Genomic DNA, 22,116 nt, shown 5'->3' with positions numbered 1-22,116 from the left:
CTTTCGTCCGTGTGGGTGAGTCCATATAGAGCATAAGGAAATACATGGCATGGTGACTGCCCTTTAGGAATTTTCCAATCTCTATAAGCAAATGTTCATATACGAAAACAATATAGGGCAATATTGACTATATGGGATAAGAATTAATTTTCATTTGTTCCCCTTCTTTCCGTTTTTCTTTAGCATTAGAGACAAAGACAAGTGTCCATAGAAACTAAAAAATGCTTTGAAAATCAGGACATTTTAGAAAATGTCTGGGTTTTATCTAACACATGAGGTTTCTCTTGAAATATCTGAAGATCTGGCAACACTGGGCATGCTAACCTAGCAATTCAGGCGCCCCCTGGAGCTGTGTGGTAGCCACCCTTTTATGTGGGAAATATACTCTTCTGTTCACATGATTTCTGTCATTCATTCTTGTCTCATGCTGAACCAGCTTCACTTATTTATATTACCCACTGGTCTTTCAAAGCAATTGATTTGCAATCCTTTATTTGGAAGCACAGTAGACTTCTTACTGGTGACTCGCAGGAGAGAAGGGGGCCTCTGACAATGCGTCTTGTCAGTGCTTTGACTGCTTTTATGCCATCTCTCATTGCACTCTCATTTTATCTTTCCTTTGCTTTATTTCTGTCCCTTGTTTCCTACCAGCAGGAAATTGACCAAAGAGAATTGGAAAATTGTCTCTCTTTCAAGTATTCATTTCTTTTCTTTTTCCTTCTCTCTCATCCTATCTCTCTTGTTCTGATCCTTTACCCAAATGTCGTGTGAAACACCAATAGAAATAACCATGATGACACAGAGCTCAATAGATGTCCCAGGGGTTCAAAGAGCAGAGTCCTCTTTGGCTTCATACACTGGGTTCTATTTCTGCTGAGCCAAGTGCATTTAATTCACTCATTCATTTGCGAAGAACCCATTATCCATCTTCCTTTGTTTCCTTCCACTACTCATAGGGCAGAAAAAAATCGATATATTTTTTAACAATTCAAAAGGAGAATTTAAAAAGCAGTCCAAAGTGATTGAACTAAAGCCCAAATGGATAGGTGATCTACCCATAGCTATAGAATATAGTCCTGAACAATCTCTCCTCAGGAGAGAGAAGCCTGCAGAACTGGACTTGACGTCTCCGGAACCTGGGCCGGTTGCAGAGAAGAGGACAAAGGCTTCCATAGAGCTGTGGAGGGTGGCCTGAGCATCATGCTAGAGAAAGTGTCCAAAGCTGCTATCCTCCTTTGTATTTGATGAATAGACCTAAAGGAGGTGGCACAGACATTGTTTAGAACTCTGAATAAGGAATCAAAGCAAACGGCTCTAGGAGTTTTGCGATGACAAAATGAAAATGGAAATGGGAATATCAAAAAGAACAAGGTGCTATTATCTCTCTCTAGCTGCCTCATGCCCCTTCACCATTTAAGCATAAAATGAATAAAACTCAGAAAAACAAAGCTTAATTCACCAATGAAACTTTGTTCCTGAAACTCAAGTTGAAACAGAAGAGAGACTTCCTAGGCTAATCTCCATATATGCTACATATGTGTTTATATGCATACACGTGTATATATTCTTAGTGAAAATACACTGTAAATATCATATAGTTAGTTCTGAATAATTTGTGATGCCATCTTGGCATGAAGGAGTGTTTCCTCTTTCTCTCATTAAGCAACTGAAATATAAGTAAGAGGAGGATGGTGGTAAGTAAGAAAGCGCATTCCCATTCCCACATCCAGCATTTAGATGTTAGTCTCACACACACAGTATTATTGCTTTAGGATGCATCTTACCTGACAACTTCCCTTTAAGAATAATAAACTATGCCCTTCACTAGTAAAAATGAGTCTTTGGTCTGTCTTTGTTTTTATCAATTGTTTATTCTTCGTAAGGGAGATAAGTATGAAATCCTTTATTTAAGTACTATAGAAAGGAATTTTAGACAAAAATACTGTACTTTTTGAATACGAGTTACTAAAGTTACCTACAACGTACATTTTCCATCTCTTAGCTGCATTCTGTACTGTTGATATAAGCATCTGTCCCTTACAGTTTTAGCAAGCCTTAGCATGTAGGTGTAATGGTGGCATTGTCTCATTATAAAATATACAGAATTGCATAAAGCTTATGAGTACATTTTAATAAATGGTTTTCAGGAGAAAACCTGTAAAACCAGTGCTAGGTCAAGAAATAGAACATTTTTGGAGCAAAAATATATGACACTTCATGAGTTTGCATGTCATCCTCATGCAGTGTGTGCTCTCTTCTCCGGATCATTCAAATTGTAGATCATAGGCTTTGTTTTCCAGCCCTGTGTGGTTTTAATATTGGTCTTGACTACTACAGTCTCACTGGGTTATTTCACTGTTATCAAAACTACTTACTTTGACTTTGCACTTCTGTTATACGTTTTTCTAGGAAACTTTTCCCCCCTCAACCACTGCATTATCTCACTTAGCCAATGCATCTCCTCAGGAATTTACTCCACATCGGTGCCAGTCAAATTATGGTCCATCAGTGCTTAATTGTAAACTCTTAGTTCCTGGCCTGCTAGGAGACTGAGTATAGAGATTGAGAACAAACTCTTAAAATATTGAAGGTAATTTGTCAAGGAAATTTTGTGACTCTTGACTCTAGTAATTTTTTTTTTAAAAAAAAGGGCTTTGTATTTTACATTATTTTATTTCATTTTTCTCAACATTGATGTTTATACTATTTTACAAAAGTATATATCCATGAAAAATTGGAAGTGAAACAAAATGAAACAAATGAAACTCTGGCCCTTCACAGTGATAGTTTGGGAGGCACCGCTGCTAAGGGACAGAAAGTACTATGGAATACTTTTCACTTAGATCCTGTGAGAAACAGACACTGCGGGCATTTCAAATTCTCTTCAGTTAGGACAATGGGAGTTTTTCAATCTGGGCAGAAGAACCTGGTATTCAAACTACCAAAAAAAATGGGATCTTTTCTGAAGATCCCGTTTACAGTCAGAACGGTTTGCTTTGTTTGTTTTACCAGTGTCTTTTGTTCTCATGACCACAACCCATGACTAGTGTTAAGAATTATGGGATTTATATTGATATATTAAAACAAGGAGATTTATCCCAGCACTGTTTTTAAGAGCAAATGATTAAAAATACATAAACACGAAAGAACAAGGGTTAATATACTAACATTATGGTGTATACAATGATGGCACACCCTCAGTCATCCTAAATGCTTGTGGTAAAATAATTAGTATTTGTCGTGGATGCTCTACATATGTTGGGTGAGGGGAAAAATGTAAGATACGAAGGAGTATATATTTAGTATGACAAATTTTGGTAAAGACAACATATGCATTCTCATGTAAAGGGACACACTTACATGAAATGTTCTCAGTAAGTATCCTTGGGTGATCAAGTTATTTATTATTTTTCCTTTAAGCTTTTCTGTGTTTTGAATCAAATACGTGGTTTTTTTTTGTGTGTGTGTTTTTGTTTGTTTGTTTTTACTTTTGTTAATGTACATAAAAGAAATTGAATGGACAGAGTATGTAGGAAATTTTGTAATGAAAGTAAGGGGACCCCTTGGAAAGATCAGCTAGTCCAAGATAAGGATATGATGAAGGCAAAATGTGTGGGAGGCTGAATGGAAAAGAGGAAAATAATCTGTGCATGATACCAGAATTTTGGAAGCTGCTTCAGAGAAAGAAAATGATGAATGAGCCCCACCTCAGACTAGATCAATCAGTGTTTTGGAGGAGCACAGCAGGCATCACTATTTTTAACATCTTTCCAAGTGGTTCCAATGTCCCACCAGGTTTCAAACACTGGGGTAGATGATAGTTCACCTATTCTACCAAATTAATCCATGTTGGCTGGCTGGCTTTCGGGAACTGGAGTTGCATTATTCTTCCAAAGCGCAAGGCTAAGGATAAAAACAAGAGATTTTTCCTTCTTACAAAAGCACGTCATCCCCTCAACACTGGTGGGGTAAGGGTGAGGATTTTATTTGTGTGATTGATTACAAGTTTTGGAATCAGCAGTTGAAGTAATCTAAACATTCTGAATTTTAAAAGCTAATTTTAATGAGGTAAAGCTATGATCTGGAAGTTGAATGGCAAGATTGCTTTAGGGTATACAGAGCTGCCTCTCAGGCAATCCTCTTGAAAATATTAATTAGCACCAAACAAAGAACAATGGGCGATGTTTGCTTTCTGCCTTGGTGACTAGATTGGGACAAGCCATTTTGCATGTGAACAGAATGTGGAAATAGCAAAGAGTTTTAAGTAACTATTTTAATAGGTTTCATCCCACTGGGAGAGACACTTTTGATTATCTATGACCTATACCAATTATCATGATTCTCCCCACCGGCCAACCATAATTTTAATAAGTAATCAAATACAGCCTGCAGGTTCTGTGAAATGCCAAATATACGTACAAGAGCTTTTGCTAGTTACAGAGCTAGTAGTACTTGCTACCTGACCTTTTTGCAATTTCTCCAACTGCTTATTCACACTCTAGCCACATGTTTAAATGCTCAGAGTTGATTTGGTTCTTATTGATCCCAGGTTGCTACCTGTTTGGGCTGAGAAATCACCTTCTGTGGACATCTAGGGAGGCCTGCCTTGCTGGGAGAAGAATTCCCAAAGAAGCTTGGTTGGAAATTTAATGCAGATCTGAAATGGTGGCTAGTGAAGATTCACGTAGTAAATGAGATATAATAAGTCCCCAGTGGTCTAGGCCCAAGCAAGTACCTGACAGATCAGGATTCACCAAGAAGCTAGCATGAGGTAATGAGAACAACACATTGAAATAAGTGCCTCAGGTTCCAAGGAGGTTTCCACCGAGCTCTCTCTCTCCAGATGTTAATCCATGTCCTTACTCTAGCCTCACTCCCTAGATTGTACTTTACATGTTTGTAGTTTAGGCTGAAAACCACCTGGAAATCCTGTTCACTTTTCTGTTCCATGACTCAACTTCTGCATCCTTCACTCTATAAGCACTTCAGTGCTTCTAAAACTTGAGTGTGCTTACCAATCACCTGGGCTTTTGTTAAATGCAGATTGTGACTAGGTCAGTGGGTCTGGGATGGGCCTGAGATCTGAATTTCTGACAAGCTTCTAGGTGATGCTTCTGCTAGTGTGCTAGATCATTCTATGAGTAGCAAGGCCCCAACAGTGGTTCTCCAACATTAGTACATTAAAACTACCTGGGGGTCTTGTTGAAATGGATTGCTGGATCCTACCTCTGGAGCTTATGATTCAGCCATCTGGGGTAAGGCCAAAACTGTACATTTCTAGTAATTTCCCATATGATGCTAATGGTTGGGGTCCACTGCCTTAGATTATCTGCTCCCAACTGAATTCATCTGGAACTACTCAGAAGGACAGGTTGCTGCCTCTTCCGCTGAACAGGTGCCAATCCTTCCTCCTCTTTTGGCAGGTTATTCAAGGATGACAATGGAAAGATAAAAATCTTCTTACTCTTCAGCTATCTGTAAAATAGAAATGTTACTGTAGTCAGAGAGAATAGGGCTGACATGGAGAGAAGCGGGGAGGAAGGGAAGGAGGAGGTGAGGGGAGACAAAGAAGGAGGAGATGAGGTCATCCTGAGGAAAAGGTGCAGCTACCAGACTGCCCAGAACTGGATTCGGGCAGCCAAGAACAGATCCAGGACACCATTTTGCCCCTCAGGTGAACTTTAGCTAATTATCTTAGATTCTAATATTAGTAGCATGGCAGTCAAGAAAAATCTCCACCCCCTGCATTTCCATGACAGTTCCGACAAGGGCCAAATAAGGACAAAAATCCCTCCTCCTGTCAGGTCAGTGAGGACGGCAAGGACCCTCTTGGGAACACCTACAACGTCACCCTAAATCTTGAATATTTTATGCCATCATTTTAAAGATGATAAAATCCTAAACCTCTTTGCTCTTCAGGGCAGTTGCTCATCTTCTGGGCCTGCCCACTCTCACACCATCTTTAGAGTGTATACTATTTCCTGTCTTTTCTTTCGTTTGTTATCAGTTTCAGGTGTTCAAAACAATGTAATAGATATTTACACCCCTCAGAAACTGATACCCCCTAATCTACTACCCCTCTGACATCGTATATAGTTGTTATAACTCCACTGACTCTATTCCCTATGCTGTACTGCACATCCTGTGACTATATATATATATATATATATATATGTGTGTGTGTGTGTGTGTATATACACACACACATATATATATACACACATATATGTATATAAGATTATAGTTGATATTCAATATTATTCAGCTTCAGGTGTACAGTGCAGTGGTCAGGCATCTACACTGTCCATGAAGTGGTCTCCCTAATAAGACATGTGCCCATCTGACACCCTACAAAATCTTTACAACATTATTGATTATATTCCCCAAACTGTCTTTCATATCCCCATGGCAATCTTGTGGTTACCAATTTGTGCTTTCTAATCCCTTCCCCTTCTCCCTCATCCCCACCCCCTCCCATCTAACAACCCTCAGTTTTTTCTCTACATCTCTGAAACTGTTTCAGATTAGTTTGTTCATTTATTCTATTCTTTAGATTCCACATATAAGTGAGATCATAGGGTTAATATCCAAAATTTATTAAAAAAAACAAAAACTCATTTAACTCAACACCTAAAAATAAACTCAATTAAGAAATGGGCAGAGGACATGAAGAAACATTTTTCTAAAGAGAACATACACATGGCCAACAGACATGTGAAAAGATGTTCAACCTCACTAATCATTAGAGAAATGCACATAAAACCACAATGAGATACCACCTCACCCCAGTCAGAATGGCCATCATCAATAAATCAACAAACAACAAGTGCTAGCGAGGTTGTGGAGAAAAGGGATCCTTTACGCACTGCTGGTGGGATTGCAGATTGGTGCAGCCACTATGGAAATCAATATGGAGGTATCTCAAAAAACTGGAAATGGAATTACCTTATGACCCAGCAATTCCACTCCTAGGTATCTATCTGGAGAAATCCAAGATGCTATTTCCTTTGTTTTAATAATCCACTGATTGCTTGGCTTTATTCATGTAACTTATTCGATACGTCCTTGAATTCTATCCTGTGATGTTTACCAAGAACTCTTTTTTCGGCAACAGAAAGAAAAAGCCTCCCCAACTTTTAAATACTGAAATGTTATAGAAAAGAAAAATAAAATGAAACAAAGCAAAATATAATCACGCAAGCACTCTGATTAGAGATTGGAAGAAAAAAATGATAAATGCGTTGTGTCTATCTATTGTCATCTCAGTCTGCACCGTGTGTCTGCTCAGCATCCTGTACCCACTCGTACCTGATCTCAGATTCAAGCTGCTGGAGCTTCATAGTAAAGAACAACATTTTGTTACCTACCATCACACAGCCTAAAGAGACGGGACTCAATGTCCTGTCCATAGCAATGTTTCTTATACTATTGCAGGCATCACAATTCTCTGGAAAGCTGTTAAAGTGCAGATTTTGGTCTGTGGTGGGGACTGAGGGTTTGCATTTCTAAAAAGCCCCAGATGTTACTAAAGCTTTGGTCCCAGACAACGTGGAGAAACCACTGTTTTAAGGGATCAAATTAAAAGACACACCTGTTTTACTTGCTTACATTTTCCACCAATTAAGAAAATACAGAAAATCAAACTAAAATCTTGCTTTTGCTGATGAAGTTGATATTGGAGAATATGTCATAGGTACAAGTCATCTATAGCTTTTTTAAGTCTGAGCCAGAATTAGACACGTACACCCATTCACAAGCAGTGCTGAACCCCACAAGCATCGCCTGTGGGGACCTGCCCCTGGGAAAATGATGGTGTGGCGAAGCAGAGCGAAATGCACGCTCCCTGTAGGCAGCTAGCTCCCATAAAAACATGAAGAAAAAGAATCAGGGGTAAGCAAGCTCAGTTCCTTCTATCAGGCCCGCCAATTAAGTAAATAACTTCTCGCTCCCAAGGAAAGCGAAAATGAGGGAATAGAAAGAGACTGGCAATGAGGAACTCATGGATATCCTTCCCTGGAAACAGAAGTGGGTGATTAATTAGTAGCCCCCCTCCAAAAGAACCTAAGGCTCAAGCTTGCCAACCTACTCTCACCTCAAATACCAGGCTAATGTTTTCCTCCAGTAAGTTTAATTAGTGACTAAATTGAGTCCAAATTCTGTCCTAGCTCAGACTAGCTAGCTAACCTCTCTGAGCTTCAGTTTTACATCTACACAATGGGGAAAGAAGTCAACTTATTATAAGAATTAAATAAGGTATCACTTTACATCTAGAAGGGACTCTCTAGATAGTGATTTTTCTTCTCTTACTTCCTCCTTCATCCCTTAGCCTTGTGATTTAATACAATGAGATATTTTTTATTGTACTTGACCTTGAAGAATTCATAATCTTAAAGAAAAGGGCACAAATATAAAAAAGTTAAATGCAGTAAAGGGAATGTATAGAGGGGCTAAAAAGAGATTAGTGTGAAGATGAAAGGAAATAATACATAAAATGCCTAATGGAATACTAAGCACATAGTAGTTTCTCAGTTCAATATTTTATATGTACATATACAGTTCAGATGACAAGGTGGGGAAGGGATCCAGAGTTGTCCTGCAGTCGTTCTGTTGGGGCATCTTGGCTTTGGGTGGCTCCTGGAAGCAAAACAGCCTGCTAACAGCAGGGGAGGGGCAGGCCTTCTTAGGGATGGAGAACAACGCAGGCAGAGACTTAGCACAGAGGTTCAAGGGGCCAGTGAAACAGGTGGCTGGCCTTGGGTGAGGCGATCATTTGTTCTGCTCACACCCAGGTTCACGCCTGAGCCAATCACCAGACTTAGCAGGTCCCCCAGCTCGAATCTTTTATATCCATTGCCCATTCAGGTTGCCAGCACCAAGAGCAGAAGTAGCAGTAATTTCTCTGCCTTTTATGTATAATGGCTCAATTGGCTTGAATGTCGGGGCAACTCTAGAAGTCTAGAGAGCGACAGTCCATTCTGTGCTTGACTGTAGTTATTATTTTTTCTTCTTCTTCTTTAAATTATTGATTCTCAATCTTGGCTGCACATTAAAATCACCTGGGAGTGTTAAAAATAGCTGATATTCCTTGACTCCACCCCAAGTCAGTGATATTCAAATCGCAGAGGGTGGCATCTGTATTATTTTAAAAGCTCCCCGGGTGATTGTAGTTTGCAGCCTGGGTTAGGAAAGTCTGCTGGAGACCAAAGCAGCTGCTCCCTTGTGTGGAGCTCGCATTTCTTCATTGAGTTTTCTCAGAAGTGATTATGAAACTATTAACAACAATTGACCAGACTCTGAGTATCCCATGAAGAATATCTGTATGAGATTATGAAATAAAATTACAAATGAAAATTTGCTTTCAAATATAAACTGAGATTCTCTGGCAAACAAAGTGACTGTTGAAATAAATGGCTAGATTTCATGTTAGTAAATTATACAAGTTATTTTGAAAAAGATTGGGGATGCAGTAACAGTTTAATAAAAACATAGATATGACAGTTTGAGTTTGATTAGATCATTCAAGGCAGATTTATCTTTTTTTAATGATTAATAGCTCTCAAACTGGATGTTTTTATTGTTCTGGTGGTAAGTTGTTTAAATAAATATATTGGAGAAATCTTATTTCAGTTAGCAGAACTGGGAAATAAATCTATTTATTCAGACTCTTCTTTTTCATTCATTCATTCATTCATTCATTCTTCATTCATCATTTACTCCTTTGTTCATTTATTTCACAAATATTTATTGAATCCTCTCCTTTGGGTATGTAGCACTAGACTAGGAAATAGTTAAATTATTTGTGATTAAACAGATTTGATTTCTGACCTCTTGGTTCTTACAATCTAATGGAAGAAAGACAGTAAACAAGGAAAAAAAAAAAAGGATGTACTAAGTTCAATGAAGAAAACACACCGGATTTATTGATTGGGGAAAACTGTGTGTATGTTGGGGGAAGGGAATCTCTACTATAATACAATCTGTAGATCCTCCCCACTCTCTGAAATAAAACTTCAGGATGAGGTGGGGCTAGTTGTAGAAAAAGGGAGCTTTGAGGTGGAGAGCATTGAGGCCAGGAAGAACTCAGGATGTTCAAGGGTGTAAAAGAAATACGTGCCAAAATAGAGAGTTGTCACAAACGTGCATTCATTATCATTTCTTTTATTTTCCAACTGTATTCTTTACGTCTTTTGTATGCCTTTTTTTTTCCTTTTAGCATCAATTGAAGTCAGTATTTCTTATTTCCCATGCAGTAGGAGTTTAACATAGCTGTGAGGACACAAGAAAGAAAGAAAAACAAATGGTAGGAGGAGGAATTATGATATAAGAAAGACATTACATGTAAAATATGAAGGTGTTGGTTCAGAAAATGGCAAAGGAAGGTAGGTGTCTAGCATGACTTGGAGGTCTGGAGTATTAGGCAGGAACTCATCCATGAGAAGGGCCTTGTAGACTGGGGAATCGTGGTCACCATCCGAGGCCATTTGACAGCAATTGAAGTTGGAGGGGAAACGCACATACATTTAAATAGGACAAAAGTATTGACACTTAGATAAGAAAGTGAGAGAACCAACTCAGTTCAGCTCTCCATATTTGTGACCATTCTGAGCGCTTCTAAAATAGTTCATAATCAAAACTGATTTCACAGTGACACTCAGCTCTGGCTGCATATTAGAGTAACATGGGGCGATTCGTCAAAACCCTGGGGTCTAAGCTACACAACAGACACCTAAATCTGAGCTTGTATGGTGCAGGGCCAGGGAATGACACTGGGTATTGGGAATACATTTAACAAAGATTATAAATCACTATCCCTGCCCTCACAGGGCATCAGTCTTCATAAAGTGTCAACCCAATATGGCAAGAGCAGGTGTCTCCCTTAAGCTCTCCATTCCTTAGCTCCTTCCATCCCTAATTGTCAGACATTCAGAAATTTCTAAGCATATTCTCATGAGGTCATTTTCCTTGCCTGAAACATCACTTTTTTTTGTTTGTTTGTTTTTCTGACTGGGAAAATTCTTCACATTCTTTAAGCATCAGTTCAAATATTATCTCTTAAGTCAAACATTTATTTAGCATCCTAGGAAAAAAATAATTATTTCTTGGCAAAACAGTTTGAAGAAAGTTCTGTTGAAGTACCCCTCACACTAGTCATCATGTGACTTCTTTATGTATTAGATGATAAACTTCTCAGAGGCTTAGTTATATTACAATGCATAGCCCCTGGCCTGGTATCTTAGTATATTAAGTCTTGAATAGATGGAGGAGGGAAGGAGGGAAGAAAGGAAGGAAAGAGGGAAAGAATCAGCAAACTAGTTTGCACACTGGGGTGTCTTTGGCAGCCAGAGGTGTAAAGGTACCAGAAACCTCTGAAAAAAGACATGAAAAGGAAAAATAGGCGTACCAGTGAGACTTTACTTATAAGAATACTTTCAACATTTTCAACTTAGTACTTGATCTTTTAGCTTTAGAATGTTTTCTTCAAATAAACTTTTATTAGGTGGCCCAACATATATAATAGAGTTTGATGGTTCTCTAAGTGTGGTTCCCAGACCAACAACTGTGGAACTTATTAGACATGCAAATTCTGACAATTCACTCCAGATCTAGTAAGTCAGCAGATCTCGGGGTGGAACCCAGCATTCTGATTTAATAAGCTTTTTCAGGTGTTGCTGATGTGTGCTCAAGTTTGAAAACCACTGGCATAGATCGAGTGGAGCTACTTTGGTTGGAACACGGTTGGTCAATAGCTAACAATCCCCATACCCTATCCAAGCCACATACCTTAAATGCAGTTCTGTGGGGAACCCTCCAGAGTCCCTCGGTTCTCACAGAATGCTACCTAATAAACTAGCCTTGCAAGTTTGCTCCCAGTGCGTGTTAAACACAACCCTCAGTGCTGCCTGCCTCCATAGTTCTCCTGGTTCTCTGCATGGGTACTTCAAGAGAAATTATTTCTGTTGGTCAGTTTTAGATCCAGACTTTTGTCACTTCACAGAATTACGTATCTAATGATTACGAAAACTTTTGCCTGACAAAAAAAAAAAAAAGTTAAAGCAGTTAGCAGTTTGATATGTGCAGCCAGTTCAATCCCGTACACTTTTAGCCAAACAAACCCTCCATAACACTGTAACGTCCATGACTGGCTATCCACACTTCTGCAGGTGCTATTGACGTAGCATATGCTGAGCGGAACCTCAAGCTATCATTCCAGTGAGTCACATATTAGACAGTCAAAGCTATTTTCTGAGTACAGTCTAATCTGAGGATTTTTTCTCCTCTACTTAAGAATTCATAGCTGTGTTAATTTAGCATCCCTTCTCATTACATAGCTTCCGAGTAAGTTATATAGTAATGATGAATGATAAATCAGATGGCTAGGCCTATATTACTCATGGCATTTTAATAGTATTAATCTGGGATAGCTCCTAATTGTCTATTCTACAGTCTTTAATAAGAATATATAGATGTTTCCATTATTCTAATTGTATTTCAAATAAATGTATGGGCTCAAATTTTCCCTCTAACCCTATAACAAATAAGGCTAAATTAGAGCTGTCGCTATACATGAAAAATGAATTATTTTACAGCAAAACCTTGATTAATCACACTAAAAAATAGCATGAACCTTAATTCACTGTACATTGTCTGCATTTAGCTTGTTGCATAATGACATAAAGAATAGAATGATAAAGTTCCATAAGATTTTTAAAAAATTCGAAAACACTCAAAGCACCCCCATATGCTTTTCACAGCTGTAATCTAGTTAAGTGAAAATCGTTGTAAGATAACTTTGTGGTTCGGTAAGATTTTTAGTTATGAAATAAAAAGTTGATAATTTCCAAAGCCTCCACCTGCAAGACAAGAAGTGGACTAATGCATTTTCAAAGGGTTTTCATGGGGACTGAGACAAATTGGGTTAATTTTGAGGTTATCAAAAAGACCACTTTTCAAGTGTTCTACTTAGTCAAACTTTTATTGCAGTAACTACATATATTGATCATATTTAGGAGAAAGAGGGAATTACCCAGAAAAATGAAGTTTCCAGAAAATTGATGTTTTCCATATAAAGTGCCAAAACATTTGTATATCAATAGTTTTGGCTGTTTACAGCCTGACTGCCTTTAGATGTTCCCGATGACATTGGTATCATTTGAGAGCACAGTAAACATAATAATAACTAGGCTATAAAACATTCTTATTCTTCCAACAGTAAAATTCAGTCTATTTCTTTGTTTCTATACTAAATAGTCCCAGACTAGTGGTCTATAAATTTTGAAGGGGGTGGGGGTGGGGGGGAGAGAGAGAGAGAGAGAGAGAGAGAAAGAAAGATGATAAAGGAAACTTAAGTTTTTATCTCCTCTTCCTACTATCTCTGAGTGCCACTGAGGTCTGGCACCATAACTTTCTACAAAGTATTTGGGCCTGAACATGGCTTTGCCTATCCTACTTCACAATTAGAAGATTGTGTGGACAAGGCAAGTAATTTGGGCCAGAAAAGCAGAGCACAGAAGATTTGTAAGTGTTTAGGCCACAGTCGATCTGAGGCCAGGGAAATAAATAAGTTGAGATCAAGAGTGGAAAATGAAATCTCCAAAGGTTGTGCAATTAGACAGCCCCTGGGGAATTGCCAAACATTGGAGTCAGGACAAAATGAAAAGTCAAAGCGCCAGACAAAATAGTTAGCAACGAGGAGATTTGTGGAAATTGAAGCAGATGGAAGAATTTGAAAAGGAGAAACAATATTTGGAATCACATGTAAGGAAAGGACACTAACAGAGAGGCAACTGATATATCCTAGCTTCACATTCATTACATTTTAAATCCTGCATCTGCCCGCTTCTCACCATCTGCAACTCCCTACCCCCCACACCTGCTAAGCTGAGCTATCATATCTGTTCCATAAATTCTCCTACTTTCCAAGTCTCTCTGACGGGTTGCCCCACGCAGGAGATGCTGTTGCTGGCCCACCCAGATCCTCTTTACCAGGCAGGTGTGCTCACCCCCAGTAGCTGTGAGCATTGGCTGCTAATGATCTGTGGTTGCATCCTTCCCCTAAAAGTTGTCATCAGCATAGGGAAATGCCCTCGGAATGTACCCTTCAGCCAGTGTCTGATACTGATACAAAAGGCCAGCTCCCTGGCTGGAGGTGAGATAAACCTGTGGTGCTGTGTATACTGCAGAGCGTCCTGTGGGATCAGTCTGTGTGAGACGAGATGTCGGCTGAAGCATGTCTTTGTTGGGCTTCTAACTTCTCAGTGTCCCTGTGTCCTCCACTCCTTACAGGTTTTTCTTCTGAGCTTTCCCTTACTTACGATTCAAATTCCTCTTTCTGAGGCCCTGCTTCTGGGAAGCCTGATATAATATACACACACAAAACAAGTAAATATAGTTATTTAACTTAGGAAAACGACATGATATGCCAAAATTGTATTTTTAACGTCTTTCTAGTGAGAAAAAAAAATTTCATATCTTTAAAATGAGTAAAGTTTGTATTAAAAGAAAGAAAGAACCCAACTTAGTTCCTGACATTATAGAAATTGAATATTATCTTGTCTCTGACTGGATATACTTAGAAAATATTTAAGGAGCTCTATGAAAATGAGTAAGTACATACAACTCTGAGAAAATTAAGATATTTTAGAAACAATCAAAAATTTTTTTTTGGAGAAGTAAAATGGGGAACTAACAATTCTTGTTGACTACTTGAACTATTTATTGGGTACATCAATATATGACAAGTAAGTTCATGAACTCATCCTAGAAAAAGGGCTACATACCTCATTGCTGAATATCACTATATTCACCTTTGAAGTACTCCCCTTGGAAAGCTATGCACCGATGCCAGCACCTAGTCCACCCTTCAAAGCAATTTTGAAACTCTTTTTCTAGAATGGCCATCAGAGCTATTGTCATATTACCCTTGATGTCCTGAATGTCATCAAAATGTCCTCCTTTCAATATTTCCTTTATCTTCGGGTAAAGAAAGAAATCATTGGGGGTCAGCTCAGGTGGGTAGGGAGGGTGTTTCAATACAGTTATTTGTTTATTGGCTAAAAACTCCCTGCCATGCAAGCTGGTGCATTGTCGTGATGCAAGAGCCATGAATTGTTGAAAAGTTCAGGTCATTTTCATCTTTTTCACGCAGCCTTTTCAGCGTTTCCAAATAGTAAATCTGGTTAACTGTTTGTCCAGTTGGTACAAATTCATAATGAATAATCCCTCTGATAACCAAAAGGTTAGCAACATTGTCACAACAAGTTTATGAGCTTAATTGTCAGGCTTCATAAATAAATTGTTACCATATTTCATTTTTTTATTTCCCTTGTTACAGCTGAAAACATTGAGTCTCATATGACTAAAGAAAGTTGTTCAAAATCATATAACTAATAAATCTTAAATTGTCCTTTGAACCAAAGTATCTGACTTCATGCCCTTTGTACAATCCCTCCACCAGCGTATTTCAAAGAGTATCCTAAAAAGTGCTAACTGAGCCAAATGCTTAGACAGGGGGAAAAAAAAAGAAAAATAAAAGAAAAGGGAGTGATTTAAGTGAATTTGTAAAACACTGTATATTAAATCCCTGTTAGGGGACAGTTCTCCATGGATCTCTCATGTTTTTCTACAATCTTCTGAGCAAAAGCATTTTAAGAATTTAAGAATGTCGATTTCAGAATGTTTGTATAGGGAGACATTCTAGGATAGTAAAGCAGAGATGCTTCCCTCCCTTTCCTGACCGTATTCCTGAGTAATAACCAGAATGTCTCTCTCTGCAGGGGAGTGTAGATGAGTATGCTGGCATTCTTTTAGAAGACTGGGGATTTTCTAAACTCAGTGTCCCTCAGATGTGACACAGACTCCTGGGCCCTCCATGTATCACCCTCATGGGACTTGGGGGGCAAGAGGAACAGAGGAAAGCATGGAGAACCTGTTGCCTGTTGAATGGGAATAAGAAACTGTATGAATCCATTGGAGCCTACTGGATTATGGGCCAAATCAGTGAAAGCCTGACAGCCAACCCACCCTGTTTCCCTGAAAATAAGACCTAGCTGGACAATCAGCTCTAATGCATCTTTTGGAGCAAAAATTAATATAAGGCCTGGTATTATATTACATTATTATATTATATTATTACATTATATTATATTATACCTGGTCATATAGTAAAATAATACCAGGTCTTGTATTAATTTTTGCTCCAAAAGACGCATTATAGCTGACTATCCAGCTAGGTCTTATTTTTGGGGAAACACGGTAGGAGCTCCCCACTATGCTACTGCTTAGGACTACATGACCACTTGACAACCCCCCTCCTAGGAATCCAGCACTTAAGGGAAGGGCTCGAAGTGGTCTTCTAACAAGGAAACACATTCATTTTCTATTTTGCCTGATGTGACTTGCCTCTGTTGCACATTGACATGGAATGTAGCCCCATAGTGACAGAAAGGCAGATAGCAGAGCTGCTTAAGGAGCTCAGAAATAACATTATGCTGGCTGCTACTTTCTCTGTCTCACTTGAAGGTTGAGTCTCCCCTTTCCAAGCACCGACAGAAGAATTCATGAGACAGATGCTACACCTCCTCTGAGTCATGGATTTTATTTGCTTTTCCTGTATCAACCAACTTCCTAGTTTTAATTACATGCCTTGGCACATCTTTGAAGTAAGGGTAAATTCAAAACAGACACTTTCTCCTCTTAAAGAGCAGCTCTGGAGGAAACCCTGAATATTAGATCAAGAATGCTCCTGGATGTCTCCTTTTCTTCTACCTCTTTTCTCCTGCTTACTCTAATTGCTATGCAGTACTCTCTGACCTCTAAAAGAGGATCTGACTTTCTTCTCCCTCCTGTTGCATTCCTGGGTATAATAGTATAAACAACTAAGAAACTGAAATAATGTGATGTGAATTCTTCTCAAAGCCAGTCTGAGAATTCTGCAAGAGGAATGACCAAGAAATAAAAAAGAACTCAGCGGGAAATATACATTGGAAAAATAAATTGGAAGATGGCTTTAAATGCTTTTGAGTAGTCCCAAGGAATATAAAAGGAGGCAGAATAAAAAAAGGATAAACAAAACTTTCAGGGCTGACTCAATAAGTAATTCTTAAAATAGCTGAGCGTTTCCGTCCTAACACCCAGTAGGCTGCCAATAACCACACAGACAAATCGAACAATTAGATGCGATGGGGCAGCATCAGAACAGATCCATAACATAACATTATGAATGGAGCCTTAACTGTTGTCAGAATAAAAATAGTGCCAGGCACAAGAGATTATTTCTGACCTGGACAAAATAGTACAAAACTCTGTGAAATGTATTTTGTTTTTATGCTGTCACAATATTATTGACTATATTCCCCATGCTTTACATTACATCCCCATGACTTATTTGTTTCATACTTGGAAACTTGAACTTTTTATTCCCCTTTACCACCCCTCCCCATTTTTGAATTTTTTCAATTATAGCTGACATTCAATATTGTTTTATATTAATTTCAGATGTATAGCATAGTGTTTAGACATTTATATAATTTAAGAAGTGAACCCCCCAGACTAGTCTAGTACCCACCTGGAAATATACATAATTATTATCATATTATTGACTATGCTTCCTGTGCTTTACATCTCAATGACTATTTTTTAACTACTAATTTGCACTTAATGCCATCACCTTATTCACCATGTTCCCCAGCCCCCTCCCATCTATTACCCTAATAAATCTAGTACCCATCTGACACCACACACAGTTATTACAATATTATTGACTATATTCCTTACGCTGTACCCTACATCCCCATGCCTATTTTATAACAACTAATTTGTATTTTTTAATCCCTTCCCCTTTTCTACCCCTTCCCAACCTCCCTCCCATCTTGCAACCATCAATATGTTCTCTGTATCTATGAGTTTGTTACTATTTGTTGTTGTTGTTGTTTGTTTATTTATTTATTTATTTACTTATTTATTTTTTAGATTCCACACATAAGGTAAATCACATTGTGTCTGTCTTTTGCTGTCTGACACATTTCACTCAGCACAATACCCTTCAGGTCCATCCATGCCACCACAGGTTGTGAGAACCCATTCCCTTCCATGGCCTAGCAATATTCCATTGTACCTATGTACCACCTCCTCTTTATCCATTTATCCATCGATAGACATCCAGGCTGACTCCACCTCTTGGCCATTGTAAACAGTGCTGTAATGAACACATGGATGCACATGTCCCCTTGAAGTAGTGTTTTGGGTTTCTTTGGAGAAATACCCAGAAGTGGGATTACTGGGTCCTTCTTTGTCACTTGTTATAGCCTTTCTTTTGAAGTCTATTTGGTCTGATATAAGTATAACTATTGCTACCTCACTTGTTTTTTATTTCTTTGTTTTAAATTTACAATTTCTATGAATTATCATTTTCCCATCTTTTTACTTTCATATTCTGTGTGTCTTTATATCTGAAGTCTGAAGTGAGCCTCTCTCTCTGTCTCTCTCTCTCTCTCTTTTAAGCTTTTATTGGGAAAGGGGAACAGGACTTTATTAGGGAACATTGTGTGCTTCCAGGACTTTTCCAGGTCAAATTGCTGTCCTTTCAATCTTAGTTGTGGTGGGAACAGCTCAGCTTTAGGTCCAGTTGCCGTTTTTAGTTGCAGGGGGCACAGCCCACCATCTCTTGTGGGAGTTGAACTGGCAACCTTGTGGTTGAGAGGCCACGCTCCAATGAACTGAGCCATCCAGGAACTCAGTGGCAGCTCAGCTCAAGGTGCCGTGTTCAATCTTAGTTGCAAGGGGGGAGCCCACCATCCCTTGCAGGAGTCGAGGGGTTAAACTGGCAACCTTGTGGTTGAGAACCCTGCTCCAACCAACTGAGACATCTGGCATTGGCCCATGTGGGAATCGAACCGGCAGACTTTGGCATTAGGTGCACAGAGCTCCAACCGCCTGAGACACTGGGCTGGCCTGAAGTGAGTCTCTTGTAGACAGCGTATGCAGGGGTCTTGTTTTTTTATTCATTCAGACACCCTATCTTTTTATTGGAGCATTTAGTCTTTTACATTGAAAGTGATTGTTGATAGATAAGTAGTTATTGCCATTTTATTAGTCGTGTTTTTTATCTCCCCCCCCCCCCCTTAAAGAAGTCCCTCTAACCTTCCTTATAATGCTGGTTTGGTAAATACTTTAACCTTTTTTTTTGTCTGGGAAGCTCTTTATCTATCCTTCGATTCTAAATGATCGCTTTGCTGGGTAATCTTGGTTGTAGATCCTTGATTTTTATCACTGTGAATATTTTCTGCCAATTCCTTCTGGCCTGCAAAGATTCTGTTGAGAAATCAGCTGACGGTCTTGTGGGAGCTCCCTTGTATGTAACTAACTGCTTTTTTTTTTTTTTTTCCTGCTTTTAAGATTTAAGATTCTCTCTTTGTCTTTACACTTTGGACTTTTAATGATGATGTGTCTTGGTGTGGGCCTCTTTATGTTCATCTTGTTTGGGACTCTGCACTTCCTGGGCTTTTATATCTATTTCCTTCACCAGGTTAGGGAAGGTTTCAGTCATTATTTCTTCAAATAGTTTTCAGCTCCTTGCTTTCTCTCTTCCCCTTCTGATACCCCATATAATACAAATGTTGGTACACTTTATGTTATCCCAGAGGCCCCTTAAAATTTCATTTTTTTTGGATTCTTTTTTCTTTTTGCTGTTATGATTGGGTGTTTTCTGCTACCTTATTTTCTGAATCACTAATGTGTTGCTCTGCTTCATCTAATCTACTGTTAATTCCCTCTAATGTATTATTTGTTTCAGTTATTGTAGTGTTTATTTCTGACTGGTTCTTTTTTATGTTTTCTATCTCTTTTTTGAAGTTCTCCCTGAGATCATTGAACATCCTTATAACCAGTGTTTTGAACTCCGTGTCTGATAGATTGTTTGTCTCCATTTTGTTTATTTTTTTTCTGGAGCTTGGTTCTGTTCTTTTATTTGGGAAATGTTTGTTTGTCTCTCCATTTTGGCTGCCTTTCTGTGTTTCTTTCTATGTAGGGTTGTTATGCCTCCCAGTCTTAGTAGAGTGGCCTTATATAGTAGTTGTCCTATGGTACACAGTGGTGCACTCTCCCTGGTGCTCCAGTTGTGCCCCTTGTGTGGGTTGTGTGTACCCTCATGTTGTAGTTGACAATTGATTGTTGTGTTCATGTCACTGGGAGGGATTGACCCTCAAGCTGATTGGTTGAGAGAAATTGCTGTGGCTACAGTGGAAGAGCTGTTGTTGAGGGGCTGACCCTAAAGAGCAGGGTTTGCTTTAGCAGAGTTCTGGTGCCTGCCCAGTGTGACCTTTGGCTGTGACATCCTTTGAGGTGGCTGAGTGATGCTCAGTCCAGTCCAAAGCTGACCACTTGGTCTGCTAGCCCTGGGGCCTCCTGGGACGGGACCAGCTGCAGGCTAAGTTCAATCACAGTCTGTGCCCTGCCCAGAGCTAGATGACATGAGCCACAAATCAATCCAGAGATGGCCTCTGCCAGCATGGTGCTCGAAGTTGCCTTGAGATGCCAAGCTGTGAACCAAGGACGGCTGTCACTATTGCCAGAGTTAGGGCTGCTCAGTCTCAGGTACAGGACACACTGAAGTCAGATGCTGCTTGTTTGGGTTTTGTGAACCTTTGAGAGATTTTAAGAATGTCCACAGCATGAGCCAAGGCAGGCTGTTTATATGGAGAAGCCACTGGAAGCAGTCTGGGTGGGCCCAAAAGTTGGGTGGGGCATGGTCTCAGGGAATCACTAGGGCTGGACAGACAAGTGGTGATAGACAGTTAGATGGAGACTCACATATGGGGTTTACATGCATCTGCATGCAGTGAAGGAGGAGGGCTCAACAAAAAAAAAAACAATGGTCTCTGCCAGCTCCTCCATCTGGGAGAATACTGCCCCTCCAGCCCTCACTCTGAAACTAGACAACTCAGTTCCTACCCATATGTGTCTGGTGCCTTTGGAGCTGCTACCCCACAACTGGAGTTCAAAATGAGTGGGTCTATCAATGAGTAAGTCCGTGTGTGGTCACTTTAATAGGAGAATCTGGGAATGCAGCTGCTCTCTGTCTCACTCAGCCACAGTCTCCACTGGTTTTCACAGCCAAAAGTTATGGGGACCTCTCTCCCCAGCACTGAAACCCTGGGATGGGGAGGGGCCGGAACCCTTTGCTCCTCAGGTGGGGACCTCTGCCAAGATATCTCTTTGATTTTTAATTGTCACATGCAGGTGTGGGACCAGCCCGTTCTATGTCACTGTTCCTCCTACCAATTTTGAGGTGGCTTCTTGTGTATGTCTGTAGTTGTAAGGTTTCGGTTCACCTAGATTACAAGTGATTCTCAATAATGGTTGTTCTGTGGTTTAGTTGTAATTGATGTGGTCCTGAGAGGAGGTGAACACAGTGTTTACATATTTTGCTATCTTGTCCAGAAATCCTCTGAAATGTTCTTCTTTATTGAGCATCTCTGATTTGTCTGATGGTCTGATGTGTACTATGGGTGCTGAGGTGAGAGGAATCCAAAATCTAGAGGAGGAAACAAAGGAGTAAAACAGTTAATAAAATTTGGATGATAAGGGTTATAAAGGCAATATATATGTACAGATGGGCAATCAGGGCATTTCACCCAGACATGGAGTACACGAATAGGTTGAATTTTGATCTGAGTCTTTCTTGATTAGTAGAAATTTTCCACGTTAAAAAACAAATAGAAAATAGAGATTCTAGAAAGATATAGTGGTGTATTCAAGGGCACCAGGCTATGAAAGAGCTGGTGCTTTTGGAGATACTACAGGTCAGTCTGACAGGAGTGTTGGAAACATATAAGGGCAGACTAAGAAACGAATCTGGAGATAAAGAAGAGGCAAAATTATGAAAGGTCTTTTGTGTGATGCTAAGGGACTTCATCTTGAGAGTTAGGAAGAGACCACTGATATTATTTACAGACCGGTAGTGAGGTATCAGATATCACTTTTTATTTCTTCTAATGGCCTTCAGGGGGCTTGAACACTGGTTAGCTAAATGGTCAATTCAGAATTGATAGATCAAAGTATTCACTTTTGATAAAATAAACTTTATTGTTAGTTAAACTGTTGGGGAGATATAATGTTACT

At 39.3% G+C, this 22,116-nt stretch overlaps 1 protein-coding gene and 1 non-coding gene across 2 annotated transcripts in view; one reads left to right on the top strand and one right to left on the bottom strand.

Annotated features, from left to right (window-relative positions):
• Nucleotides 1-22,116, top strand: part of DPP10 (dipeptidyl peptidase like 10) — a 1,304,160-nt gene that overhangs the window by 294,753 nt on the left and 987,291 nt on the right. The window lies entirely within an intron of this gene.
• On the bottom strand, nt 2,200-2,303 carry LOC141568054 (U6 spliceosomal RNA). The gene has a single exon (XR_012491070.1). It is a non-coding gene; the product is annotated as a U6 spliceosomal RNA (small nuclear RNA).

The sequence above is a fragment of the Rhinolophus sinicus genome, linkage group LG01 (assembly GCF_036562045.2).
Source record: "Rhinolophus sinicus isolate RSC01 linkage group LG01, ASM3656204v1, whole genome shotgun sequence".
Lineage (NCBI taxonomy): Eukaryota > Metazoa > Chordata > Mammalia > Chiroptera > Rhinolophidae > Rhinolophus > Rhinolophus sinicus.
The sequence above is the reverse complement of the archived record's forward strand: the minus strand, read 5'-3'. Positions and strand labels throughout refer to the sequence as shown.